We start from the raw sequence: 27,020 nt of genomic DNA on the forward strand, positions 1-27,020 counted from the left end.
ATATAATATATTATATAATATATATTATATATTATATATAAAATATATATAATATATAATATATTATATATAAAATATATAAAATATACAATATATATTATATATAAAATATATATAATATAATATATATTATATATAAAATATATATAATATATAATATATAAAATATATATAATATATATTATATATAAAATATATATAATATATATTATATAAAATATATAATATATAATATATTATATATAATATATATAATATATAATATATGATATATATTATATATTATATATAATATATATAATATATAATATATGATATATATTATATATTATATATAAAATATATAATATATAATATATGATATATATTATATATTATATATAAAATATATATATTATATACATGCTCAGTGCAACTGAAGAGCTGAATTTTTAATTTAAATTAAATTTTAATTTAAATTAATTAAAATTTAATTTAATTGTTAAATTTAAATTTAAATTTAAATTTAAAAACAGATACTCTATTCAGTTATTAGGAAATATTTAAGAATGGTTGGAACTAACATGGGTATGTGAATGTACTTTTTCAACTATTATATAAATCTTATGAAATCTAAATAAGAAACAAGTATTTCTGATGAAAATTTAGCATCTGAATTGAGATGCATTGGGAGTATAAAATACACATCAGATTTTGAAGATTTAGTATGAATAAAAGAATGTTAAACTTCTCATTAATATGTATTATTTTTTGAGATGGGGTCTTGCTCTGTCACCCAGGCTGGAGTGCAATGGTGTGATCATGGCTCACTGCAGCCTCAAACTCCTGGGCTCAAGTGATCCTTCCCCCTCAGCCTCCTGAGTTGCTGGGACCACAGGTGTGCACCATCATGACATTTTTGATTATATGTATTGGGTTAAATAAAATATATGATTAAAATTAACGTCATATGTTTCTTTTTTACTTTTAAATGTGTGGCTACTAGAAAATTTTAAACACCACATATGGCTTGTGTTATATTTCTATTGAACAGAGCTCTGTGATATGCTGAAGATTTTCACATGCATTATCTCATCTCCTCCTGACAATAACCCTTTGAATTAGATAGCATCATTATATCACCTTCTTACAGAGGATGCTCAGAGAGGTTTAACAACCGACGCACAGTTACACAGCCTGGTGGTAGCGCCGGGGACCAAGCAGACGTAATGTGATAACCAGGCTGGCGGTCATAGCGGGCTTCGCTTTCTCTGGGGGCTGAGGCCTTAACATCCAGGGGCTTTTCACGGAATCACACAGAGTGTTACAGTCTCAAAGGCTCTCATAGGCATTCCTTTTGGTAATATTTTTGGAAGATGCTATACATACAGCAATTTTTATAGCTCTGATTTGGCATTTCTGAATGTACTGGAAGCCTCAAAAAGAAAAAAAAGGAAGGTACCAAGTCTGTCTGGGCTTCTGAGAGGCCCTGGGATCACATTAAATAATTTTCCTAGCTGCTCCCACATGCTGTCTTGGATAGGTTTTGGTCAATAGTGTGATGAGTGATTCGGGAATCAGATAGGACAGGTTTAGTACAATAGAAAAGCAGTCCAGTCCAGGCACAGTGGCTCATGCCTGTAATCCCAGCACTTTGGAAGGCTGAGTGGGGCAGATCACCTGAGGTCAGGGGTTTGAGACCAGCCTGGCCAACATGGTGAAACACCATCTGTACTAAAAATACAAAAATTAGCCAAGCATGGTGGCGCACGCCTATAATCCCAGCTACTCAGGAGGCTGAGGCAGGAGAATTCCTTGAACCTGGGAGGCAGAAGTCGCAGTGAGCCAAGATCATGCTGCTGCACTCTAGCCTGGGTGACAGAGCGAGACTCCATCTAAAAAAAAAAAAAAGAGCAAGGCTACCTACCTTCACACTATGCTGTTGCTGTTGATTAATTGTCCACATGAAGGCGGCAAGATGCTGAGGTAGGAGTAGAAGGCTGGAAAGAAGGGAGAGATAATTGACATTTCCAAAGGCAAAGTTTTCTAAGAGGCTGGCTGGAGGCTGGGAAGGCTCTCACTCTCCCTGAAAGTCCTAACACATCTGCTTCTTGCCCCACGAGAACTTGCTCCTGGGTGCCGGCTTTGCCATTTGCGGGAAGCTCAGATGCACTGAGAATGGGACATGGGACAGGGTGCTTGGAGAGCCGGGGCTGCAAGGACATGAGAGAGTTCCGGTTAAGCAAGGGAAGGAGCTGGCTGAGGATGGGAGAGTGACCAAAACCAACCCAGGGAAGTGTCCAGTCCCAAGTTCCAGCTTTGCCTGGAGCCACTTTGCATCTACCTTGGGTTAGCAGGTTGAAGTGGGCTTACTGTGTCACATAGTCTGGTATTTAATCAAATAATTCGTTAAATATAATTCATGGAAGCCGAGCACGGTGGCTTATGCCTGTAATCGCAGCACTTTGGGAGGCCGAGGCAGGTGGATCACCTGAGGTCAGGAGTTCGAGACCAGCCTGGCCAATGTGGCAAAACCCCATCTCTACTAAAAAATACAAAAATTAGCTGGGCGTGGTGGTGCACGCCTGTAATCCCAGCTACTCTGGAGGCTGAGGCAGGAGAATTACTTGAACATGGGAGGCGGAGCTTGCAGTGAGCCGAGATTGCACCACTACATCATTCTAGCCTGGGTGACAGAGTGAGACTCTGTCTAAAAAAAAAAAAAAAAAAAAAAAAAAAAAAACTCTTGGAAATAGCAAAATCAGAATTCACGATTATGCAAAGGGCTGGCTTCAAATTTGCAAAGATGCAGTAGCCTTGACCTAGACTGATATCTACCTGTCATCACAGGTATCGACATCACAGATGTCCCTGCCAAAAGCTTGGGGTGCTCCTACCAGTTGGTACTAATAGAGGAGGCAGAGGACAGAGCAAGCCATGAGGATTCATTAGGCTTCTTTACATGTGTTTTCCTGTTGTGTTATGTTTAAAAGGTTGAGCACCCATGTGTCTGGAACAAAGGAACAATGATGTTATCCTCAAGCAGAAAGTGGAGGCTCTGATGTGATTCTTCCTTACTGCTTTTGGGTGCCTTTACAAGAAACTCCTACAATTAGACTCGGTAGGTAAGTGCCTCTTTTTCTTTCTTTCTTTCTTTCTTTCTTTCTTTCTTTCTTTCTTTCTTTCTTTCTTTCTTTCTTCTCTTTCTTTCCTTCTTTCTTTCTTTTTTTTTTTTTTGAGAGTTTCTCACTATTGTCTCCCTGGCTGGAGCACAGTGGCCCGGACACAGCTCACTGCAGCCTCATCCTCTGGGGCTCCAGCGATCCTCCCACACTTAGCCTCCTGAGTAGCTGGGACTGTAGCTGGGATTGTGCCCCATCACGCCCGGTTAATTGTTTTGTTTTTTTTGTAGAGATGGAGTCTTGCCATATTGCCCAGGCTGGCCTCAAACTCCTGGGCTCAAGTGATCTTCCCTTCTTGGCCTCCCAAAATGCTGGGATTACAGTCATGAACCACCATGCCCACCTCTTCTAAAATGTTAAATATCTCTGGGGAAGTTAAAAGACTTGTTCAAGTGGCTCACGTGTTAGTATGAAATGCTTTAACCTCACTGTCTTTATCCTAATACCTCTTGAGCATTGAGAATATAGATATTTTCAAGGGGCTGGGGGAAGGAGAGTAGAAGGAAATAGAAGTTGATTATAGTTGTTGTTGTTGTTGTTGTTATTAGTCTTGTTTAGAGGGCATACCCCAGTGGGAATGGCCTCGGTTGAGATGTGAATTGGAGTGGTGACAAGAGAGATTTGAATATGAGGATCTTTGAAAGTTAAAGTGCTCTCGAAGGACCATAGAAGGGTTCTAAAAAAGAGTTTTGTTTTTTTTTTTCCCTCTTGTTTTCCCAGAAATTCTGTCTGGGACTGGGCACGGTATGTGGGGTCTTTATGCTTGGACTATTTTAAAAATAAAACTCAGCTGGGTGCGGTGGCTCATGCCCGTAATTCCAGCACTGTGGGAGGCCAAGGCGAGTGGGTCACCTGAGGTCGGGATTTCGAGACCATAGGCAGTCCTTTGGTAATATTTTTCGAATATTACCAATTCACCTGGCCGACATGGTGAAACCCTGTCTCTATTGAAAATACAAAAAAATGAGACAGGCATGGTGATGCCTGCCTGTAATCCCAGCTCCTCGGGAGGCTGAGGCAGAAGAATCTCTTGAACCTGGGAGACCGAGGTTGCAGTGAGCCGAGATCATGCCACTGCATTCCAGCCTGGGCGACAGAGCCAGACTCCATCTAAAAAACAAACAAACGAGCAAACAAAAAAAGAAAAGAAAAGAAAAGAAAAGAAAAGTCCATGCCTCTGGACAAGCTAGGCAGGGGCTGAGGATAGAAGATGAACCAGAAACACTGTTAGCCCCCTCCTTTCCTAGGACGCCACTCTAACTAGCCTTTGCCCAAGAGGCCTTCATGCCTAATTGTAGCTTTTCAACAGGAAAAGCAGGACAGCTGCTGCTAATTTAATTACATCCAATTTGGGTGGTATTTATTGAGCCTTCTGCGTAAGGCACCTTCTTAACAATGTCCCAGCCCTCCACCACAGTCACCACCCACCTCCCCCCTACGACAAATCTGACCATAGGATTTCCAGGCGGAGAAGAAAAACTCCCACCTCGGGCTTCATCTGTAGGGGCCGCAGTCCAAGCCAGCAGCTCTGACGTATTGTTTTCTCTGCATTCGGTTCTGATGCCGACACTGCGCAGGTTGTTACGGAACTGCTAGAGATAAGTGTGAGGGCACATTAAGGCATGGGAGGCATTCTTTCCAAGGGGGGAAGGAGAGGAAGCAGACAAAGAAGGGCCTCTGCTGTCGTTAGGATTCTCACTTGTATGTTTCTGTTTCCAGAGCACCAGTGATGGGAAGTGTTTGCTTCTATTAGTGAACTCAAGGCACAAAAAACCAAGGCAAAAGAACACTTTTTAAAGGCTCTTGCCCCCAGTTGCATCAGCTCCATCAAGCAGGGTTGCGCAGTGCAAGGCTGGAATGGTTTCCAGGGCCTCTGTGGGGGAGGAGGGCTACCCTCCTCATCTCTGAAAATAGTGCTTTTTCAAGTTTCCCTCCTTGAAATGTGGAATGACATCCTCCAAGCACCCTGTTTGAATCTATGGTGTTATGTCTATGTGGTGGCTTTAAGACAGTCTCGGAGGGGCTCCTAGGGAGGTGGGGAGGGGAGCCCTGAGGCCGGGGCACCTTGCTTGCTTTTGATGGAAAACTGCTCTCCAAAAATGGCTCCAGAGAAAGCAAGTCTTGGGATAGTGGAGAAGCTTAGATTCCTTTTTAAATGGAAATTATTTCCACTGCAAAGAAGACATTTCCCTCAAAAAGGGGAAAACGTCTTAAAGACACCTCCCCCAGCTCAGCTAGCGCTGGGACACAAGCAAAATGCCTGACGGGCCGGTAAATCATCTTGGGAGGACAGAGTTTGAATACAGGGGAAGGCAGAAAAGCAGAAGCCCGGCATAGTGTGAGCTGATTCCAGCAGAGGCTGAGAGCAGCAAGGGGCCTGGGCTATGGGATACATAATTGGCTAACGAATAATAAAGCCAAAATTGGATATTAACAGCAATTAATTTCTGTAGAGGCACTGGGGAAAAGAGCTGCAGAAAACCCCATTGGGCCTTAAGCCGAAGCAATCTGAAATTAAACCAGTGTCTCAATTAAATGGGAATAAATATTGCCACATCAATCTGTGTAGAGTGGGAGGGGGCTGACAGAAGCCCCCCGTGCAGCTCAGGGCACCTTCCCGCACGTCCGAAGCTCTCGGTGGCACAGCCTCAGTCAGGCACATCCTGGTCCTGACCTGTGGCCTGTAGAGGCCACCCGGCCCATGACCTTGAGGCCAGGGCTCTGAAAGTTATTTCAGGGGACGGCCTGTTGACCCAAAGGGACCTTGCATCACTCACTGCACGCTGATGGACCCAACAGATGAGGAAATGGAAGGAATTGAGTTTTTTTGCAAACAGAGACCGCGTCCTAATGGCAGCAGCGGTTGCATTTGCAAGCAGATTCATGGAGACAGAAAGAGCCTTCTGCGCCTTCCTTCCAACCGACTTCGAGCGGCTCCGTCCCCTCCGGCTTCGGATCTGGAACTAACGCTGACTCAGGCCGAAGGAGGAATGTGTCTTTTTCTTTGTGGGTTGAAGATTTTTGTTGTGGTTTTGGCTTCTGTGGAGAGGGTTGCGGGGGTGGGGAAGGACGGTGTTTGGGGATGGCGAGGACACGTCTCTGGGTCCTGGGGGAAGATGCCCGCTCCCTGGCCGGGTCACTGGGGGTATGCGGGAGAGGAGGCTGGATGTATGGGCGGGGCGTCCTAATGGGGAATCCAGGAGGATGCACTGAGACGGACCCCCCACTCCAGCAAATAAAACCCAACCCCCAAGCGCTTTCGCGGCGGGGTCCTCTTCCCAGGCTGCACCTGCCAGCCCCTCTTTCTTGCAAGTTCTGAGGCTTCCCGGGATGCAGGGTGGGGTCCTCGAGGCCGCAGGTACTGAAGTGGATCAGAGAGAGGCCCGGAGCCGCACTGCGGGCGCCGGGCGCACAGGCTCACCGGCTGCACGGCCGGGAGGGCGCGGCTTCTAGGCCCAGGCCTGCGGCTGGGGAGCGCTGTGGGTGGCCAGGGGAGGACGTGACCTCCCGCCCAGGCCTTCGGTCTGGCTCGGCCACCCTTGGAAGCAAAGGATGTACCCTCGTCTCAATTCGTCCCGCTTCCTGCCCCCGACTCCGTAAAAATCTCTAACGTTGACCGTCGAGTGTCCATCTGGCAGCTAGAGTGAAATCGATGTGCATGGAAAATGGAAAAATGACCTCTCCGGGGACAGTCCCTGGCGTTTGTCGCCCTGACCTCTTCGCCTCCCCCTCGCCTTAGAACTTGGGCTTGGGGCTCATCCTAGAAAGACCCTGAGACTAACCCGCGTCTACCCACAACTCGGATGGATCCAAAGCTTTGGGAACTGCAGGAGGACCCGAATCTCAGGAGTTCCAGGTCTGCATGATTCGGGAGAGAGAGAGAAAGGAAAAAAAAAAAATCAAGACTGGGAAATGCGAGCAAAAAAGAAAAGGGAAACCAGCGCCTGCTCATCTTCTCCTTGCTCCATGGAGAAGTCTCGGGTGCATTCGAAGAGAAAGAGACGAGAATGCCTCTTGCGTGCTGGGAAGCGAGTCACTGAGAAGCCCTGGGCGCGGTCCCGGCCGACCGGGCCCGAAATGGGGCCCGCGCCCACAGTCGCGGAGCCGCAACTCGCCGCAGAACCGCCCTGGGAACATCACGCGAAGTTGCAACATGCACTTGCAGCGGAAGTATTGCCTCTTGGACCCCAGGTCTCAGTATTTTGTGTGTGCTTAAGCAACAAATAGGTTGGATTTGAATTTCAAAAGAACCCTCCCACTGTAATTTTGAGAGAGAAAGCCCTTAGTGATTCTGGAAGTTTGTTTTCTGGGCTTCCCGGACCCTGACCCAGGCCCTCAGGTCTTGGTAGCGTTTCTATTTTAAGACAAAAGGGAGAAGGACAGGAAATAAAAAGATGAACCTATTGAGAGTTGCTGACACTTTTATTTCTGACCTGGAACATTCCTTGCCCTCAATAAGGCCTGATTTTTTTTTTTTTTTTTTTGAGGCCATCTAAATTTGGTGCTGGAAGATCATTCCAGACCTTCTCCACAGCTCTATAAGGCAAAAAGCCGCACACATTGCCTCCCATAAATTCCGTTTGAAGTCCTTTCTTCTATGTCTACATTTGTGATGCAATTAAGTATTGAATACATTTTCTTTAAAAAAAAAAAAAAAGCTGAAATGAGATTGAGAAAGACTTGGCAAAACATCCAATGAAAGAATTGTAGATGGGACTTGGGAAAAAAAGTCTTTATTAGGTACCATCATTCTCATACTTGTTGTTATTGACATCCTCGTCACTGTGAATCAGCCAGCCCAGCCTCCAACACACATACCACCAGCACAACTCCTCATGTTGACTCATGGGCCCTGAAACCACCCACAGAGTAGATGAGGAAAGGGAGGCTCCATCTGTCCTAGGGAGAACGCTTTGCAGCTGCCCCCAGAAGACTCCATTCTAAGGTTGGAATGGGAGGAGGATATTATGTAAGTTCAAGAGGAGGAAAGAGAAAATGTTTTCTCTGTGGAAGCAGCATCGATGGATGGACTTTTGGTGGCTAAATGCCTTCCTCTAAATGCTAGCATTGGATACGGTTATGCGGGAAAATGTGTGTGTGCATATGGGCACACCCCTCCTCCGAATATCTCTCTGGCAAAAGCTCCTCATACATTCACAAAAGCCGCCCCCCTCCCTTTGGTAACAGAAGTAACTTACAGGAGTTTACCTTTGCCTCTGCTAGAAGGTCAATCTCTTTTCCGCTTAAGCGGAGATCTGGGCTGTTTCTGGCAGGGGAAAGAAGAGTATCACCAATTTTTCCTCTGACACATTTCTAAATCTGGAAGTATCTGGTAGAGTTACCTCAAGAATCATATAAGCTTGCATCACGATGAGGACTGTGATGGCAGTGGTGCATATGAGCCCATCAGGTCCTTCTTCGCGTATTCAGTCAGCAAACTGCCTCAACCGTGTCCTACTTTTTCTTAACCATATAATTCCCCTTTCATTTAAGCCAGACTGTAGCTAGAGGGGCTCAAATAGGTAAGAGAGAAGATACTAAAGAGTTAAATGCACTCAAAGGGGAGAACTATTCAGATTTCTTGTAAAATTACTGGTGGCATAAATAGGCCCCAAATACAGAAGGGAAGGGCTGACCTTCACTCGGACACCTCATTTGAGCACAGAAGGGGCCTGGCAATTACACATGGGGCCAAGTGGTCTATTCATCTCTTTGCCATTTTCAGCCATTAAAGCCCTACATAAACATACATTTCACAATGAGACCCACCCGGTGGACACAGGCAAATGCCCACACCCATGCACACAGACCTAATAGAGCCAGAACACTCCCACACACATTAAAGCTTTCTGGAACAAGAGTTTACATAAGTAATGAAGTAAAAAATATGCCCCTCCCATCATAGATTATTTGCAGCAGAAACCTGGCAGGCGTCAGCCATGGTACCTGTGGTTTAAGCTCTAGGCTTAAAGCATCTGAAAGGGGCATTACGTGGGAAGGCATCTGGAGGTTTTACAGGAGGGCACATCAGCGAAGGGTACAGCAACCTCTGAAGGAATTACGGGGAAGCAGTTACTAAAAAGAGGCTCGTCAATGTGGACGTTTGTGGGGCAAGGGGTTTAGTAATCGGAGGCTTAAACCATGCCTAAGAGAAGCATCCAGCGGCCTTCACAGTGAGCAGAAGGGGCAGAGCAAGGCGCTTTACACCCCAATAAGGCCCAGCACTGACTGCTTTCTTCTTCCCAAATCTGTCCAGAAAGGGCGGAGGGGACACCAGGACTCAGAAAGCTACTGGTTTCGGGGGAGGTATATTTTGAAGGCAACGGCAAATAGACAAGGGCTTGTGAAGGCTCAGGGGTGAGAGAAGCTGTTCTCCCTTTCTGTCCTGCAGCCAAGCTTGCCTTCTGGGACTCCAGAGGCAGCCCAGCACCTGCAGTCTGCAGGATGTGCACTGCAGCTTTGTCTCTGCGGGGGCAAGCAGGTTGTGCCACATTCTGCAGACCCAGAGAAGGTTCTGGAAGTATCTAGGTGAGGTGCAACACACTTAACCTCTGCCTGACTCTAAACACTGCTTTAGGAGGGCAAATGAAGAGCCTAAGAGGTAATAATTACACAAGGATTGCACATAGTAGGTACTTAATAAATATTTGGGGGAACTGAGGCCGGGGAGGGGCCCTGATCCAAGGCATCACTGAATACTACTAATTTATTTAGCAGGCTAGATTGAGGCTTTGGAGAGGAAAGAAGTCCTCAGTAAGCTTCAGCGGAGACTCTTAGGCCTTGATTATTGTGTCAGGAATCAAATTAATCTCCTAAGCATCCCTTATGGCCTTGGCCTTGCAAAGCCAGGCCTCTGCCATGCTCGGGGGAAGGGATGCAGCAGGCTTCCTGGGCAGAAGGATCCAGCTCTTGGCCTCCTTTCTCTGCTCCTCCCTCTACTGCAGGGACCTGCCCCTCCTCCATTTCCTCCACCTGGAAATTAATGAGCTTAGGTCTTGCCCCATCCGCTGCAGCTTGGTGGTTAATACAGAGCTGGAAATGGGGTGAGATTGTGGCAGCGCAGTACGAGGGGGGTCTCTAGGACCAGCTGCTGCTCAGGGTCTAGTGATGGGAGGAAGGCCTGATTTGGGAAGCAGGTTCTTCAGGATGAAAAGCTTAACCCTTTCCATTCCCTGACAGCCTCTTTCAAAACAGTCTTTCCTCAGACCCCCAGTTGCACACATTCTGTTTTTCCTTCTGTTCACATTTTTAAAGGAACACATGTCTCCCTTGGGTCCATGTAGGTTATTGTGCCTCTCCCTTCCTCTGCAGCTCCTGGATCTCTGCCTGAAACTGCAATAACAGCTACAGGGAGGGCGTGAGGTGCTCCTTAGAGCCATGACCACGCTTTCAGCTCCGACAGAGCTTGTGAACCCGCTGGGAGCTGGCTACTTCTTGTCCACATAGCCCAACGACTTCCTTAAGCTTGTCAGGTGCTCTCAGCTCTACAGCAAAGGGTGACAAACAGCTCCCCCTCTCCCTTCCTACCGCCTGCCCTCCTCCCCAAACCTCAAGCAGAACACAATATATCCGCAGTCCAGGCCCTGAGGCAGTCTGCCAGTCTCTGGATGCCAAATTATTATTTTTTTAAGGGCAAACCAAAAAACTCAGCTCAGAACAAAAACACAGTCACGGAGGAAGGTGTTGACCCACATACAATGTGTCCTGAGCCCAGAGAAAAATCTGCACACACAAGCACTCCGCAATGCGCTCCCAGGCGACCCCCTCCCCACGCACACCGCGTCTGTGCTGCACAGATCTGCTTCTGTCACAGAATCAGCTTCTGTTTCTCTCCCTGAGTCTGTTTGCATCTCTAAGCCCCTGTCTGTCACAGGCTGCACACCTCCCCACCCCACGGGCTCCGGTGCGGGACAGGCAGCCGGAGGGAGCTCCAGACCCCTCCCCTCGCGCCCGCGGCCGCTGCGCGGAGGTCTGCGGAGGGCGCCTGGCTCGGTCGGTCGCTCCTTCCTTGGCGGGCCCTCGCCGACCCACGGTGCTCAGCCAGCCCCATTCTTGGCATTCACCGCGTGCCTTAATTGTATGGACATTTAAATCAAGGTCCGCTGTGAACACGGAGAGAGAGGCCTTTCTCCTGAGGAAGGAAAGGAGGAAGGAAGGAAGGAAAGGTGAAAGAAAGGAAGAGGGGTGGGTAGAAGATGGAATAAGAAAACCAGGAAAAAGAAATAAAAAGCGGCGCGTGTGCGTGCGCACTGACAGCGGGGAGAGGGATGGGGGTGGGGAGCGCCGGAGGAAGGGACCACAGCATCCTCCCCGCCGCAGCTCCCCCAATCACACAGACAATGAGATAACAGCGACGTCTTCCAAAGGCTCTTTGTTCTCCCCCATCCTTTCGCATCCAGGCTTTTTCCTGCAAAGCGGAGGGGGTGGAGGGATGGGGGTGTGGGTGGAAGTGGGAGACGGAGGGGTGCCTCCCCCGTGTTAATTACCCCGGCTCCCCTCGCCCCTTTCCCCGCGCCTCGCCTCCCCTGCAGCTACAGACAATGAAAAAACAACATCGACCCCACCTCGCCCCAGCGCAGCAAACCCACCCACCCATGTCGCCCTCTGCTTTGCCCAGGAAACTGAAGGGGGCTAGGAGGAGGAAGAAGAGAGCGAAGGACAAGGAGAGCAGCGGGGGCTCGGCAGCGGCAGCCGGGGCACGGCGCGCGGCCGCCGCCTCTTTACCTCCATCGCTGAGTGGGGGCGCAGCCGGGCCGGGCGTGCCGCAGGGGCGAGTTGCCGCGGTCCGGGGCTGGGACCTGGGGATTCAGCCTTCCGGAACTCGCCTGCTGCAGTCCTCTCGCTCAGGTCCCAAGTGGTGGAGGGGGGAAAGGAAGAGAGACGAGAGAGAGAGACAGAGAGAGAGAGAGAGAGAGAGGAAGAAGAAGAAGAAGAAAAAAAAACCATAAGAGCGAGGCCCATCTGGCCCCTCATCAGCTTTGTCAAGTCTTGCATACGCTAAAATGCTAATGACCTAGATAGCTCATGCAAAATGCAGCAGGGAGGGCGGGAGCGAGGGAGGTGGGAGGGAGGAAGAGAGAGGAGTGCAAGGGGGAGGGAGGGAGGAGAGGCGGAGGGAGGGAGAGAGGGAGAGAGCACCCCTACACTCTCCCCACCCCACCCCCAACTGTCAGCGGGCTTTACCAGGTAAAGGGTGGACGTAGATTTAAAAGATCACTCATGTATAATGCGGCTGGATCCCCGGGTCAAAAAAAGGGGGCGAGACAGAGGACGAGAGTCCCTAAAGCCAAAAGGACAATAAGACATCATTTTAAGCCCCCACCCCCATGCCCTCCTCCACCTCTCCACACTGTTTACACACAAATCCTGTCGCCGCCTCATGCATGTGCACGGACATGTCAATTCCTCATCAATTTCTCAGCGCTCCTGTCGACAGACACCCGAATTCTCATTCCCAGCAAAACTCATCCACTGGACCCGAGGGAGGAGAAGACCCCTTCTCCTCCTCAGTGCTCTTCGGGCTGGCCCATCCCTACTCACCTCCATCTCCACTATCTACTCCCTTAGCCCTCCAGGCAGCAGAGGGCTCCTTCTCTTTTCTAAGCCTTGAGTCCCCTGTCCCCTTCCCAACCCCCGCATCTTGAGAAGGAGAGGCAGAGTAGCAGGAAAGCCAAGTCAAGTCCACCTAGGTCTCCCACAATTCAGCTACCCCTCCCAGAAAAAAAAAAGAGACCCCAACAACCCCGACCCCTCTCCTACGTAGACACTGTGAAAGCAAGCCACAGGGACAAATAAAAGACAATCCGAATACCCTCAGCGTTCCGCACGCCCGGCGGACGCCCTTCCGCAGCGGCCACGCGTGTTCTGGGTTCAGCGCTCCTGCGCGTCCCTTCTCGCCGAACCCAAAGTGCTTTGTCCCGGCGGCCACACAAGGTCTTCGGCTTTTTGTTCTCCTTTTTAAGAGACTGGCCGCAGTCCCCAGCGATTCAGCCGGCCCAACCAAAGGCAGTGGATCTACTGAAATGAAAAGGATCGAGATAATACACAGGCAGATGAATGAGGGGGGGATGCTGGAGGTGCAGGAAGCATCCTGGGAGCGGCCGCCCGGGCCAAGCCCGAACTGCTTGCTGCCTTCGCTGGGGAAGGCGCAGGAGGCGAGCCGGCGCTGGTGGTCGCTCCACCTGGCAGGAGGAAATGATAACCATGATAAGGAACGTGATGATGATGATGATGATGATGATGATGATGAGCATGATTTAAAAAAAATCAGTCTCCCTCTTGGTGAACCAGAGCATGCGTGCCGGAGGGACTGCACTGCTGGCGGCGGCGGCCGGGGGAAGGAGAGCGGCGCAGGAGGCAAAGGTTGAGGAGGCAGCACCCTCGGATGAATAATAACACCGCGCCGCGCAAGTTGCGGAGCCGCCTGGAAATCCAGCCCTTCGCGTGAACTCGCGTCGAGCGCGGATTGCAGGGGATGAGGAAGAAGGGGGAGGGGAGGGGAGGGTGGAGGAGGGAGGGGGAGGGGCAGAGGGGAAGGCAGAGAGGGACAGAGAGAATTGGGAGCCTTTTAATTTTTCCTTACCAAGCCCTAATCTCGTGCGCCGTCCTCTTTGGCTGAGGTCGAGCTCCTTTTTAAAAATTATTACTCCTTTAAAGGATTATTCAGGTAAAGGAAGCCGCATCTGCTGACGGTTCCGAAAACAAGAGGATTAGGAGCCGGTCCACAGATCCAGGCCCGCAGACCCCCCACCCCCTCTGCACCAGCACACGTCATTCTCACTGCCCCCGGGTACCTCCCTCTCCTTCGTGCTCGGGGAGAGCTGTGCCAAGGAAAATGCGGATTTGGGGAAAGTGAGAAGTGGGAGAGCTCGGAAGAGCGGGAAAGCCAAGGCCGGAGGTGGCGATTCGCACCCCCACACTCACACGCGCTTCCGTTTATCCGTTTCTATCCCGGGAAAAGGGGGCGCCTGCCCGAGCCCACGCGCGCCGCCGCATCTGCAGCGGTCGGCGCCCCACGCTCCCTGAACGCCCCCCAGGCGGCACCAGTCCCGGGCAGAGTCCCCTCGGCGGCCGCGGGCGTCAAATCGACACCTGACTCCACAGCCCCCTTCCCTCTCCTCTTCTTCCTCCTCCCCGGGGGTCCAGGCACCGCCGTGCGTCCACTCCCGGTCTCCACGGCTTAGGCAGACGGAGTGGGGGACTCCGGGGACCCGCGCGTCCTCTCCTCCTCGGCCCTGGCGGGAGGCGCCGGGCTGGGGTTTCCGCGGGCCGCGGCGCGTTTTAGGGCTGCCGGGGACTGCGGCGGATGCGGTTGACATCACTGCGGAGAGCGCGCGGCTGCCGGGCCGCTGCGGCGACCTGAGCGCCGGTGCAGCCTCCCCCACCCCGCCTGGGCGGGCGTCTGGGCAGGACAGCTGCGGGGGGTTGGGAGAGGAGTCGGGGGGAGGGGGACGATCGCCCCATCCCCCGCCCCCCCCGCAGTCAAGGTGAACATGAAGGAGAGCCGGCGCGCGTGCCCGCGCCTGGGAGGCGCGCGGCCCCGCCCCTCCCGGAGCCCTCCAGCGCGCCCGGGCCAGATGGACGCCCGAGATTAGAGGCGCAGAAGTGCGCTCCACGACGGGCCCACCCGTCCCGCGGACATCAGACCTACTTCGGGGAGGCGCCTTTTGTTGTGGTGGCCGTGGCGGTGTTTGTGTCTTTCCGGGAGCACAGGGTGAGCTTGGCCTTCAGGAATGACTCAGAATGAATCCGCCTATAAGAGCCAAACTAAAGACGACCCCCCGCCCCAGCCCCCCAACCATAACCCAACGCCTGCCATGAGAAACCTTCGGACTTTCCAAGGGGTCAGTGCCTCAGCCACGAGGGGCAGCCCTGACCCGCGCGGTTCACGCACACGCAGGGCCCATCTGCTTCCCCTACTCCGGCTTTTCTTCTCTGTTGACTTAAAAGAGAGTGAGTGAGGGAGAGAGAGAGAGAGAGGGAGGTCTAAGTGTTTCTTGGGCACTGCTGGATTCAGGGCAACTAGAGATGGGGAGAACAAGCCCCGCCAGCTAAAAGCAGCCCTGCTGAAACCACATAGCCCGCGAGGGTCGCAGCAGAGGCGCCCACCCAGCAGGAGTGGCTGCACGAAGGGTGACCCGGGCGAGGCCCTTGTCGCTTCGAGGCCATTTCGGCTCTTGTCAATTATTGGGTGTTTGTCCCAGTATAAGTAGAATGGCGATCTCACACCCTTTCAGCACTAGCCTTTGCTTCCAACAATGCACCACTAGAAGCTTAGAAAAGAAGCAGTTTTTGTAAATTTCAAGAAGCAGAAAGCTTTGGTTTAAACAGAGAGAGAAGGAGAAAAGAGGAAGAGGAGGAGGAGGGGGAAGAGGAGGAGAAGAAGAAAAAAGAAGAAGAAAAATAAGAAATAAACCATTGCCTGCAACTGATGTTTAATTTCTGAAGACCATGCCTGATTGGAAAAAGCCATCATTTGGGCTGTCTTTCAGGGAAAAACTTACCATTCTGATAACGTTTCCCTCAAACTAAAATACTTTTGTGGTGGAAAAACTACACTGGCAGTGGCTTGGTTCAAGACTCCCACCATTTTGATAAGGGTTTTTAGCTTCAGGACGATTTGTTTCCTATTCACTAAGAATTCCTTTCGCAGATAGTTTCGGAACTCCTTGTATATGGAGGGATGGGGCCGTGACCCGAGTTGGCCTGGACTGAAGGACAGTAGGACACGCTGCTGCTCCCTTTTCCGTAGTTTTTCTTAAAGGCCTGGTTTTGTTTAGATTGAGGACGGTTTCTGGCAGTCCCTCCTCGCCGTTGCTGCAATGCAGGGTATTTGCCGCTCATCTTGCGGCATGGGGGGAGGGGAGGAGAGAATGGTTTTGTAACAGGCTCTGCAGGCCTGAGCGGGAACGCCTTAAATGATGAGCCCCGGGTTAAAAAAGAAAAGAAAAAGCCAAAAAAAAAAAAAAAAAAAAAAGCAGCTGATGCTGAATTAATAGTTAGAGCATACCCCTGGGGCTTGCTCCAACCAGGGGGTCAGAAGTCCTTTCCCCTCCCCCAGTCACGGATTTCATATCTGTTTTTAACCAGTCTGATCGGATGCTGGGACATTTGTGATGGCTTCTTAAAACCTAAACCTTTGGGCTTAAGAGTTGTCTATGCTCCTGGTCAAACTCACCCCAAATACTAACATGTTAAGAAATTATATTGTAAAACCTCCCCAAATCCGATTGACTGGGCTGTTTGGGGCCCATATGGCCGGACAGCTGTGCTGCTCCACGTGAAAAGACATCATTGCCCTTCCGATGGTATAAAGCGAGGGTTCCCCAGAGAGCTCAGACATGACCTAAGTATTAGCTTAGCCTGGGGTGAAGACTGAGTTAAATCTCTCACTTCTTGGAGGTTAAAATAAAGACAACAACAAAAATCAAAAGAGATGCACTTTTGAATTCATTGTATATTGCGTGCCTCCTGCTGGTCCCACCAAAGGAAGGAAGGACAACCCGAGAAATAAACTCTCTTTAGCTTACCACAAACATGACGTTAGACAAACTGAAGACACAGGAAAGAAATATATTATTTGCCAAGCGTACCATGTGTCAGTGACATTTGTGGTTCCCTGTTCAGAGAAGCAGGGTTCTGACCTCAGCCGATGCCTGTGTTAACCATAAAGAACAGCCATCAGAGTGTAATTTCCATGGTGAGAAGATGAAACCGTGCTTGAAAAAGGAAAGCCCATTATGAAATGCAGCCGGATTTAATTTTTAATATGATGGCGGATCCTCGAACGCATTCTTTGCTGGTGTTTGCATTCAGGAGGAGTGATTCATTCTGTGGCAGAAATCAAAATAACATTCTGCAGTACTTTTAAATGCGCCTCTCGTTTTTAAAGGTGTCCTGAAATAGAATATTCTATAACCTTTCAGTGGTGGTGGCTGTAGAAGCGGAATACAAAACTCTGTTCCTAGTGAAATGCTCAGTCTAGATAAGACCCGGCTTGTTCTTACTTATCTGTTTGTGCATAGCCCCTTGCAGTCTCTCCAGGCCTTAACAAATGTTTTAAAAATAAGGGAGACAGAGAAAAAGAGAGAGAAAAAAACTCTCACAAATCCATCTGGAAAGTGAAATGAGGGGAAAATAGTGGTTAGATGGTTAGATACATAAGCTTTTAGTCCAAGTCAGTCAACATTGTTTTGGAAAATTCTTTCAATAGTGAAACTCCCTCATTTGAAACCTTTATGTACAGTAGCAGGTACTGAAGTGTTTTTGTGTTCCTTGAATATCACTTCACATTTTTGGAAATAGCTACAGAGAGTTCTGCAGTTACTGTGTCTTTAAAAAAACTATTTTGGAGGTATTATTTGCATAGCATAACTAATGATGGAACCCTGGAGATCATTTGGTGCCCCCCTTACTACTATAAAAGAGTAGAGCAGGGCCCAGAGAGATGGAAAAAGAGCTTCTAGAGATCATGTGGGTGGTTTGTAGCAATTTCAGTGGTGAAGTTAAGAGCAAAACCTGAGTCTCTTCATTTCTTGCCAGTATGTATTTTTTCCTCATGTATTTGAACATGAAAAGCTTCCTAAAGATTTTGGCAAATAAAACAAATAGTGGACCCTAGTGTGTTCATGTAGTGTTTAGCTTGGGTTGAATTTTGAAATTTGAGTTTTTTCTATTTAAATGTCTCTAGTTTTAGCAATATTTCAGGAGGTAATTAGGAAAACACACCCAGCCAACCTCTTGTGACCCTGGAGGGATAGGGCAAGAGCCACACAGAAGTGTCAGAGCCTTTGACCCAGTGAATTAAGAGCCACAACGTGTCTAGAAAATAATCACGTTAAAGCTAGGACTGGGGTTCTGAGGAAGGACTCCCCCAGCCCAAGACACAGCTATGGAAAACATAGTGTTCTTTCACAGTCATTTTGGGGGCAAGAGTCTGCGACACAAATTCAGTCTATCAGGTGACAGTCACCACGTCAATTTGTTTTGTTTCTGGATTACTTAATAAATTATTCATATTGCACAAAAAAGGAATATGTTTTTTAAAAGACCCAAAAGAAAAATAAGCTGTGGTCTCGGACACGTGTGGGATCTTGTGCAAGTAAGTCACTTTCCTTGTTTTCTATCCTCTTCCTCAACATGAGTAAATGATTTCTAAAGTCCCTTTCAACATGAACAGTGTGTGATTCTATTGTTTTTCAACAGAATCCACGTTTCTGAGTCTGGAAGATATTGTCTCCCTTTTAAAATCTATCTGGCAGACATTGTGTTCAGGGCCTGAAAAGTTGAACATGGAAAGCTTTGAGAAAAGTAGAGACAGAGAGAGAGAGAGAGAGAGTGTGTGTGTGTGTGTGTGGGCGCATGCATTTAAGTGGCATTCATCTGAAAGTATAGCCATCTTTATTTCTGATTACCCTCTGGGTCAGGAAAAGGTCTTTCTATCAGGTGAAAGCATTTTTCTATTCCCCTCAGTGCGCCCGGCACAGCATAACTGAATGCTTTCTGTGTTTTCACCTAAGCAGATTCAACCTGAGTCCTGCAGCAGATTTAAAAGCCCTCCTCTTTAGCGCCCATCCTGACCTAGATTGCAGGATGAAGGCTAATGATTCATTTGCAATGGTCATGATGGGCATCTACTGCAGGGGTTCCCTCTCCCCTTCTTGTTCCGAAAGGAACCCTGTTACCCTTATCATCTGATATTACCACAAGTAAATATTTTTGTTCAGTTGCTACATAGGGCATGAGGCTATTTCCTAATGAATTATCTGCCCCAGGGAGGCGAACTATAACTCACCAGTGCTTCAGGCAATTTTTAGCATGTGTCAGATTGTGTTTGCATTAGAGAACTTGGACTGTGTTTTGGTGCAGGCAAACTTTTTCTTTTCCTCTTTGTGCAGAGATATACAATTCAACATACCTTTACAAGGAGAAAAGACTTGCTTGTGTTTGAGTCTGATGGGAGCATGAAAAAGATGTTCTATATGCATAAAGCATGAGACCATGCAGACGATGGAGTGCTCGTATTCAGATGCCAGATATTGTTATAATGCAAACTGGACAAGGCTTTCTTTGAATTTCATTTAGAAGCAGCTACCATGTACTATACATTATAAAATCAGAGGATTACACTTGACAAAATGGCCTTGACTAATAATGAAGTGCCGATTGGTGTGTTCATTAAATATACAGATTTGAAGCAGAATTAGTAGCGATGACTGAAATGGAAATCTTGTCAATCATAAATGAGGCAGCTGACAAGTTAGAAGGGGGAAAAAACCCCTCAAATGTGACTCATATCTTGTAGGTTTGTGTCTGAGGATGATTTAAATAAATTTGGACATTAGGTGGTGACAAGACAAAAATGAAAAATAGCATCTAATTGGGCAAAAAGACTGTGGTAGGCCTGGGGGATTGTAACAGAAAAAAAAAAGGAGATGGAAAAAGGAAAAAGGAAGAATGAGGGGGTCGTTTGCAGGATAGCTTGTTTGTAATGAATGAATGAAGAGATGAAATCTAGAATATTTATTTCCCAGTAGCCGACACTCAGGAGACATTTAACTATTGTTCATAAAATAAAATCAGTGTCCCTCCTGTGTTCAGCAGCATCAAACAGATTATCTGCATATATAACTCTGCTGGGAGGCGAGAGTGTCGTCAGCTGGAAGTACAGTGTGGGGAACGTTGGCTTACTTTCAATCTTTAATTTCAAAACACGGTAACTAGGCATTTAAAAACATTGTACGTAAGACAAAGGACCACTGTATGGCAGCTCCATGCCAGCCACAGGGCTAGTTAGATGTTTTTCTTATATTATCTACAATCTCAGATCCACACTAACCCCATGTTACAAAGAGGTGACTTTCTCAAGTGCAGAAGCTGGCATTGGGATCCAGATATAACTGGCCTCAAAGACTCTCCTTTTTCCATTACAACTGCATGCTGAAGTCTTCCCAGAAGGAACAAGAATAACATTATATAATGTAAAGCTGATATAAAAGATGCTAAGCATTTGTCCTGCCTCATGTACCAAGTTGAAATAAGCAGGGTGAGGCTGACAGAGCAAATGAAAAACATCACTTAAGATCATTTTTTTCCTGCTAAACTCTGTTGTACACTATGCAAATATGATTGCAAAAGTGGAACATTATCAACACTTTAATGCTAGTTATCTTTCAAAGATGATACTCAGAGTAATCAACATAAACTTAGTATACTGTATCCTAAATAATAAAAATGTTGCCTTGCATCATTCTGATATCCTCAGTACGACCTAGAAAGCCGATCGGAATGATATATAGTGATAATAGCATTCTGCATTTAAACAGCATCCTAACAGTCACAGCGTTTGGCCACCTGGGTTGGGGCGGAAAAGGGAGGTTGGGAAATTGAGGACTTAGCAGCCCGTTTGGGGACACATTGCCCGGGGAAATTTTTGGGGTGGCAGGCTGTAAATCAGGATGAATGTATTTCTGGATGATAATCCTGTTTCCAGTCTCCCCTAAAGCTGGGCTGGTAAGGCAAGATGCCCTGCTTGGCAAAGATGTTCCCTGGTTTTTGGTGCCTGGGCAGATACCCTGAGTTGATAGTAAACAACAGAACACAAGGGATAGAAAAAGCAGGAAGAAATTTTTTTCTAAATGATGGGAACTTCATTTTTGTGGGATTTGCTTCTCTGTTTAATATATATATTTTTTCTTTGAAATGATGGAGCTGCCGGGGGACAGGAAAAGATGGCGTTCATTACAAATTCCTTACTAGTCATTTGTCTACAACTAGAAGATTAGCAAGAGAGTTCCCTGTCCAGTAAAGGAGCCAGCACGCTGGCAAAACGCTATGTGGTGTGGGACTGCTGGCCTGGGAGGCAGGAGGCCTGGATTCTAGTTCTAGGTTTGCCACAGACAGAAACTTTGGGCTAAATTATTCCCTCCCAGGTAAATGAAGAGTGGAGGGGTTCTTTCTGCCTACCCTGTTGCTCCACCTTCCTCTTTGTTCTGTTTCCTGCTCCCCCTTCATGAGGATCCCTCCGGACTCCTCAGCCAATCTGCTTGTAGGGCAAGATCTCGACTCAGCAACTGGCACCTGACTATGTTTACTCTCTTAAGGGAATTTTTAAAAGGCCGGACCATCAGTTAACATTTTGAGAACCCCTAAGCAGATGAGCCATGGATGTTTGGGGGAGACAGCGGATGCCTTCTGGGCAATGCTGAAACGGTGCTGGTTTTGTGTGGCTCCTTGGCCCCTTCTGCTGTAGACGGGACACCCTGTGAGAGAACAAGCATGGGTCTCAGAGCCGAGACAGATGAGAATCCACATCCCAGCTCCAGGCCCTACCTCCTCGGTGATTTGGGCCAGTTTTCCATGTGCAGTATGGGGACAATGATAGTCTCGACACCATAGGGCTGTCGTTTACTGAGAGAACACCCAGTGAATCCCAATTTTGTGTTTCTCCATCTTTCTGCCTCTTCTCTAAAGGATGGACAAAAGTGAGCTACTCGAGAGGCTGAGGCAGGGAGAATTGCTTGAATCCGGGAGGCGGAGGTTGCAATGAGCCGAGATCGCGCCACTGCACTCCAGCCTGGGCGACAGAGCAAGACTCCATCTCAAACAAAAAAAAGAAAAAGAAAAAAAAAAATTGGTGGACCAAGGTGAGCCTGAGGACTGCAGCTCCTGTCAGTGGTTCCCAGGCCCCAGAAGAAGAGCCGGCAGGAGCCAGCAGTGAACTGCCATGCTCCATGCCGTTCTCCAGCCTGTGTGGTCCATGGCTGGCCCCAGCCTGAGCCAGAAGGAAGCCCGGGGAAAGATTATTTCATATCGATCCCATCTTTGACCCACCATATGACTGAACAAGCATTGTCAGAACAGCACATAAGGAAATGGGGAGGCACTGCTACCGCTCCTTTCAGAATTGCAGGAGGAGCTTTTAAAATCCTGAGGCAGGGTTTTAGAAACTCCTACAGAAATGGAGCTTGAACAGGAGCGGGGGACATTGACTTTCTCAGCTGATTGGCGGTCTTGACCCCACTGTGTGTGGGGTGGTGGGAGACCAGAGAGAATCTTAGAGCTGGCAGGTGAGGAAATTGAGGTCCAGAGAAGTGAAGTATCTTCCTAGCCCAAGGCCGCAGAGTTATTGATTAGGAAGCTAGAAATCAAAAACAAAAGCACTGCACGACCTCGCAGGAAGCCAGAGGAAGGGGCCGGTGAGAAGAGGTAGAGTTTTATGCTGAGGTAACTTGGAGAGTCTGTTGCCTTTCTTTTTCACCCAGCCTTAGCCCGGCCCTGCTAGAACCCCAAACGTTTAGAGCTTCCCTTGAAGAGAGGTAATAGTTACACCTATGTTAGAGTCATTGTCAGAATACAATGACACAGTGCATAAAGAAATACTTAACACAGTGCCATGTCCTGGGACGTGCTCAACAAATATTAGCTGAAGATATTTTTTACCTTAAAAAAAAAAAAGAAAGAAAGAAAGAAAAGAAAAAGGCAGCCATTGGCAAATAAAGGCTGTTAGTATCATTGGCTTTATTCTTGATAAAAGCCAGAGAAGTTCCCTGATGTTTTGTGGGTGATGGTTTAGCAGAAGAGGCTGATTGTCATCATGTTTTCCAAAGGTCTAAGAAACTCTCTTTCTTTTGGGGGACCTGATCCTTAAAGTTAATGTCTGTTTTCAAGGAAGTACTCCCCGCAGTAGCCACTTTATCATCATTCCATTGCTGGTACAATGTATTAGCATGAACCATTACAAGAAGAAAAAGAGAAGAATTTAGATATAAATGTGAAATTCTTTGGAGATGTCTGGGAGAGACAAGATGAAATTAAGAGCTTGTTTGATGTGATGGAACAACACAGGCTGAATGAGAGAAAGTTCCAGTTTTTAACATCCTAAGGGACAGAATGTCAAAAAAATACTTATGAGGCTTCTGAAAAATAGGGTCCAAAACCCTTCATTTCTGGCAATAAGAAGCCTGACAACCTCCTGGAAATTAGTAGCTAAAAATTTTAGACAAGATATTAGAGTATCATTTTAATTGCCTCATAGAGCTTAAAGGAAATAAATATAGCTAGGTCAGAAAGAAAATCTAGCTATATGCTGTTTACAAGAGATTCATCAAAAACATGAAACAAAAATGATGGAAAAGTAATGATAAGTAAACACTAATCAAAAGAAAGCTGATACAGTTTGCTAATGTTAGATAAAATAGACTGGAAGACAATAAACATTATTGGTGACAAAGATGGGCTGTATATAATAAACAATGAAAAAGGAAAACTACTTAGGAGAACAACTCTAAACTTGTATGCCCCTAGAAACATAGCTTCAAAATAGAAAAGCAAAAAAAAGAAGCAACATTGGAGAGAAAATGACAAATTGGAAAAGATACAAAAGATTCGAACAACACAACTATCAAACGTACTCTAACAGACACATTTGGAATTTTTCTTCTCAATAATTAAAACAATCACATTTTTTTGAGCATATGTGGGACATTTATAAAACTTGATCGTGTTCTAGCCCACTAAAGTAGTCTCAACAAATCTGTGATGTCACATCATACAAACCGTGTCACTTGACTACAATATAATTTTGTTAGAAATAATTAACCCTCCCGCCAAATCACATACTTCTCCCCATAAATCTGGGGGTGGAGGGAAAGACATTTCTAAATAACTCATAATTCCAAAAAGAAATTATATTGTAAATTCTTGATTAATTAATTTAATGACTACGTTTTAAAACTTTGTGTCATGGAGTTATAGTAACACTCAGAGGAGAACTGACAGTCTTAAAATACTTATATTAGTAAAGAAGAAAGACTAAAGATTGAAGATTTAAGTGCTCAACAAAAGAAGTTAAAAAAAAAAAAACAGGTTAAGCCTAAAAAGAAAAAAAAAAAAAGAGAAGGAGAAATAGAAAGGTAGGAAGAAAAAAAGGGGAAAAGATGGTGAGATTTCGATCCTAATACCACCTGAAAAAGACCATAGCTGCTTTATTGATGAGGAGAAACATCCTCCACTGCAAGTATCTTTCCCTCTCAGCTGATTGTCGTCTTTCCTCTGAGGGCCCTTCTCACTGACTCTGTGTTCTCTTTGCAGGGGACTAGCTTGGTGTGTTCTTCCTCTCTGCAGCCTTCACATCTAGCCCAGGTGCTCTGCAATTTTACTGAATGACTTTTCTCCTTCCGTAGCTATTTGTGTATTTTGCCCTTTATGCTAGATTGTAAAGTCTTTGAGGTAGAAACGGTATCTTTCTCATCTCTGCTCCCCCACAACATGTAAGCCAGGACCTCATGCAAAATAGCGACCTGGCATCTAGATGTGTTTGAAGTGGAATTGAGTTTGTAGACAGAGCTTCGGCTTATAGGCAGAGGAGGACATGGGAGAAGGAGAGTGGAAGTGATTTCGGACTCTCCCAGACTTGGGAATCTGGTGCTCGTTCGGAATAAGCTAGCTTCAGCGGCAAGGAGGGCTTTCCTGATGTGTGGGCCATGATTTTGTGGCTAAGAAACTAAAGAAAAAAGAAAGAATAACTGAAAGAAAAATTTCTTAAGCCCTTCTTTGGAGAGGAAACACATCCCTTCGGCTGCTGGTTTTGTAGAGGCACCTACTCTATTTCTGAGTTCTGAGTCCTGTCTGGTAGCCCTGGCTGAGGTGTGGTTAGGGGTAGGGTAGGTGATTTTGGAGTTGGGTGCTAATCTGGGCTGAAGTTCCCCCACTACATTTTTCTTTTTTTGTGGTAAAATATACATGACATTTGCCATCCTAACCTTTTTAAATTGTATAATTCAGTGGCCTTAAATATACTCACATGTGGTGCAACCACCACCACCATCCATTTCCAGAACATTTTTTAATCATCCCAAACAGAAACCCTATCCCCACTGCTTTTTTTTTTCTTTTTTTTTTTTTTTTTTTGACTATGCAACTTTGGTCAAGTTGCCAGTTTCTTCATCTGTAAATCAGGGCTAATCATATTATGTACTGAATAGGATTATTGTCAGGATTAAATGACGTAATGCATGAAAACTGCTTAACATAGTGCCTGGCACTGTGTTTTATTGACTATGCACTGAATAAATGTTAATATAGGAAATGGCAAGAGGAACGAGAATTTAAATCATTTAGAGCCAGCAGAGGGACACAGTAAATTTTTTCCCAACTCTGAATGATTTGAACTAATGATTAGTTCCTGGAACGCATGCTGGGCAGTTTTGATGGGGCTTGACTGGAACTCTAACTGTTGGCAAATAACCTCTCCAGAGCTGAAAGGTGTGGGGCTGGAGGAGGTTATTTCTAAAATCCTTCCACCACCAGTGTCACATCTAGCATGTCAGGGAAACGCAAGATAATGCTTGAGTGAGTGAATGAGTGAATGCCTACGTATACATTTCAGTGCTTGAAGGGAGGATGGAGATCATTTTCTTTTAGTCGTCAGTTTGTCAGTGAGAAGGCTGAGACCCAAATAAGTAGAGTGACTTATTCAAGATCACATAATTAGGGGTAGAGCTGGTTTAAAAAGCCAAGATTCCTGAACATATTGTGCAATCTTAACTTGAAAGAGAACCCAGAGAAATGGGAGAAAAACTGGAGAAAACCTCAAAAGCTCACGCAGCTGCTAACTGAGAGTCAAGGTCTCCAATGTTCAATGTCATTTTCCCTTCTCTGACTGCACATCTGATCCAAAGTGTTGCAGATAATTGCTTTTTGTTAAGGAAAGAACATCCCCTTCTAGTTTAGGAGCAATGGTGATTCCAGTAAGGAAGATCATGGAAAATAACTGTTTTAAAACCATAATTCTTAGGGAAACCAGAAATTTTTAAGAGACCTCAAATAGCTTGCACTGTTTAACCTTACCTAGGCTCAGTCTGCTTCCTGGTCAGGTATGCATAGTAATACCTCGCAAAGCATGGCGAGCTTTAAATAACATAAAGAACGTGACAGTGGCTTGCACACAACCTGGCATATGGGTGGCGTTCAGCAAATACTTGTTGCAAGAAAAGGAGGATATCATTGATGAAACACACTCTCCAGCCCTATCAACAGCCCACTTGACTCTGCTGGGAAGACTTGCTGGTGCCGTATACACTTTGTTTGCAACGTGACCTGGAGAATAACCTCGGGGGAGGAGGTAGCCATTAGGATGGAGCAATTTATAGCAAACACGTGCTGCTGTTTTGCTGCGGCACCCCAGGTTGCAGTTAGTCAGAAATGGCTTCCCATGTTTACTGGAAACGTCGAGACGTGTCTCAGTGACACTAATGCTGCAAATGCAGGTTTCAGTCTCATACACGGGGACACAGGTCACTTGGCACACAGGCAGTCACTGCTCACCCATGTAGAGCAATAGGAAGAATCCTGTACCAGGAATCGGAGCACTGGGTTCTAGAGGTGGCCCCTTACAAGCTTTGTAATCTCACGGCTTTACCTCTCTGAACCTCAGAATCCTCTTCTGTGAAACAAGGGGGTTGAATACATGATTTCTGACCCCTTCCCGCTTGAAAACACCATGATCTGTTTAGTTATTGCACTCACAGCTTTGCAAGTATTGCTGCTCAGTGAAAATGTAAGTGCCATACATGTGTACCATCACACACACACACACACACACACACACACACACACCCTTCTAGACCCAGATTCTCCACTCAGGGAAATAGCATGAAAGAAAACCTGATGCCCCAGTGAATAGCCATTTTACTCACCACCTTTAGAATGACATAGCCCAGCTGCTTCTGGGCTAGAACCTCATCCTCCTTGTGACTCGATGCTTCTGCTGCCAAATGAGGTAGGAATGGTGCAATCTGATTTCCACCCCCTAGAGCAACTGCTGCTGCGGCGCTGCGGCCGCCCCTGCCTTTTCTACCA

The 27,020-nt window shown here is 46.9% G+C and overlaps 2 long non-coding RNA genes across 5 annotated transcripts in view; one reads left to right on the forward strand and one right to left on the reverse strand.

Moving 5' to 3' along the window:
• The window catches only part of LOC112204172 (uncharacterized), a 74,139-nt gene extending 59,730 nt beyond the window's left edge, over nucleotides 1-14,409 (reverse strand). For 2 of the 4 annotated variants that reach the window (XR_010159407.1, XR_010159410.1), the window contains exons 1-4: nucleotides 12,973-13,613; nucleotides 12,345-12,441; nucleotides 4,648-12,003; nucleotides 1,907-1,979 (exon numbers count right to left, since the gene is read on the reverse strand). This is a non-coding gene — a long non-coding RNA (uncharacterized LOC112204172). Of the gene's footprint in view, nucleotides 1-1,906; nucleotides 1,980-4,647; nucleotides 12,004-12,344; nucleotides 12,442-12,972; nucleotides 13,614-13,743 lie in introns of those variants that run through there. The other 2 variants (XR_010159409.1, XR_010159408.1) reach the window with 2 other exon arrangements.
• A 10,888-nt stretch (nucleotides 14,410-25,297) lies between these two features.
• The window catches only part of LOC129135638 (uncharacterized), a 52,712-nt gene continuing 50,989 nt past the window's right edge, over nucleotides 25,298-27,020 (forward strand). The window contains exon 1 of the long non-coding RNA XR_008536614.2: nucleotides 25,298-26,940. This is a non-coding gene — a long non-coding RNA (uncharacterized LOC129135638). The remainder of the gene's footprint in view (nucleotides 26,941-27,020) is intronic.

Source organism: Pan troglodytes, chromosome 7 (assembly GCF_028858775.2).
Source record: "Pan troglodytes isolate AG18354 chromosome 7, NHGRI_mPanTro3-v2.0_pri, whole genome shotgun sequence".
NCBI lineage: Eukaryota > Metazoa > Chordata > Mammalia > Primates > Hominidae > Pan > Pan troglodytes.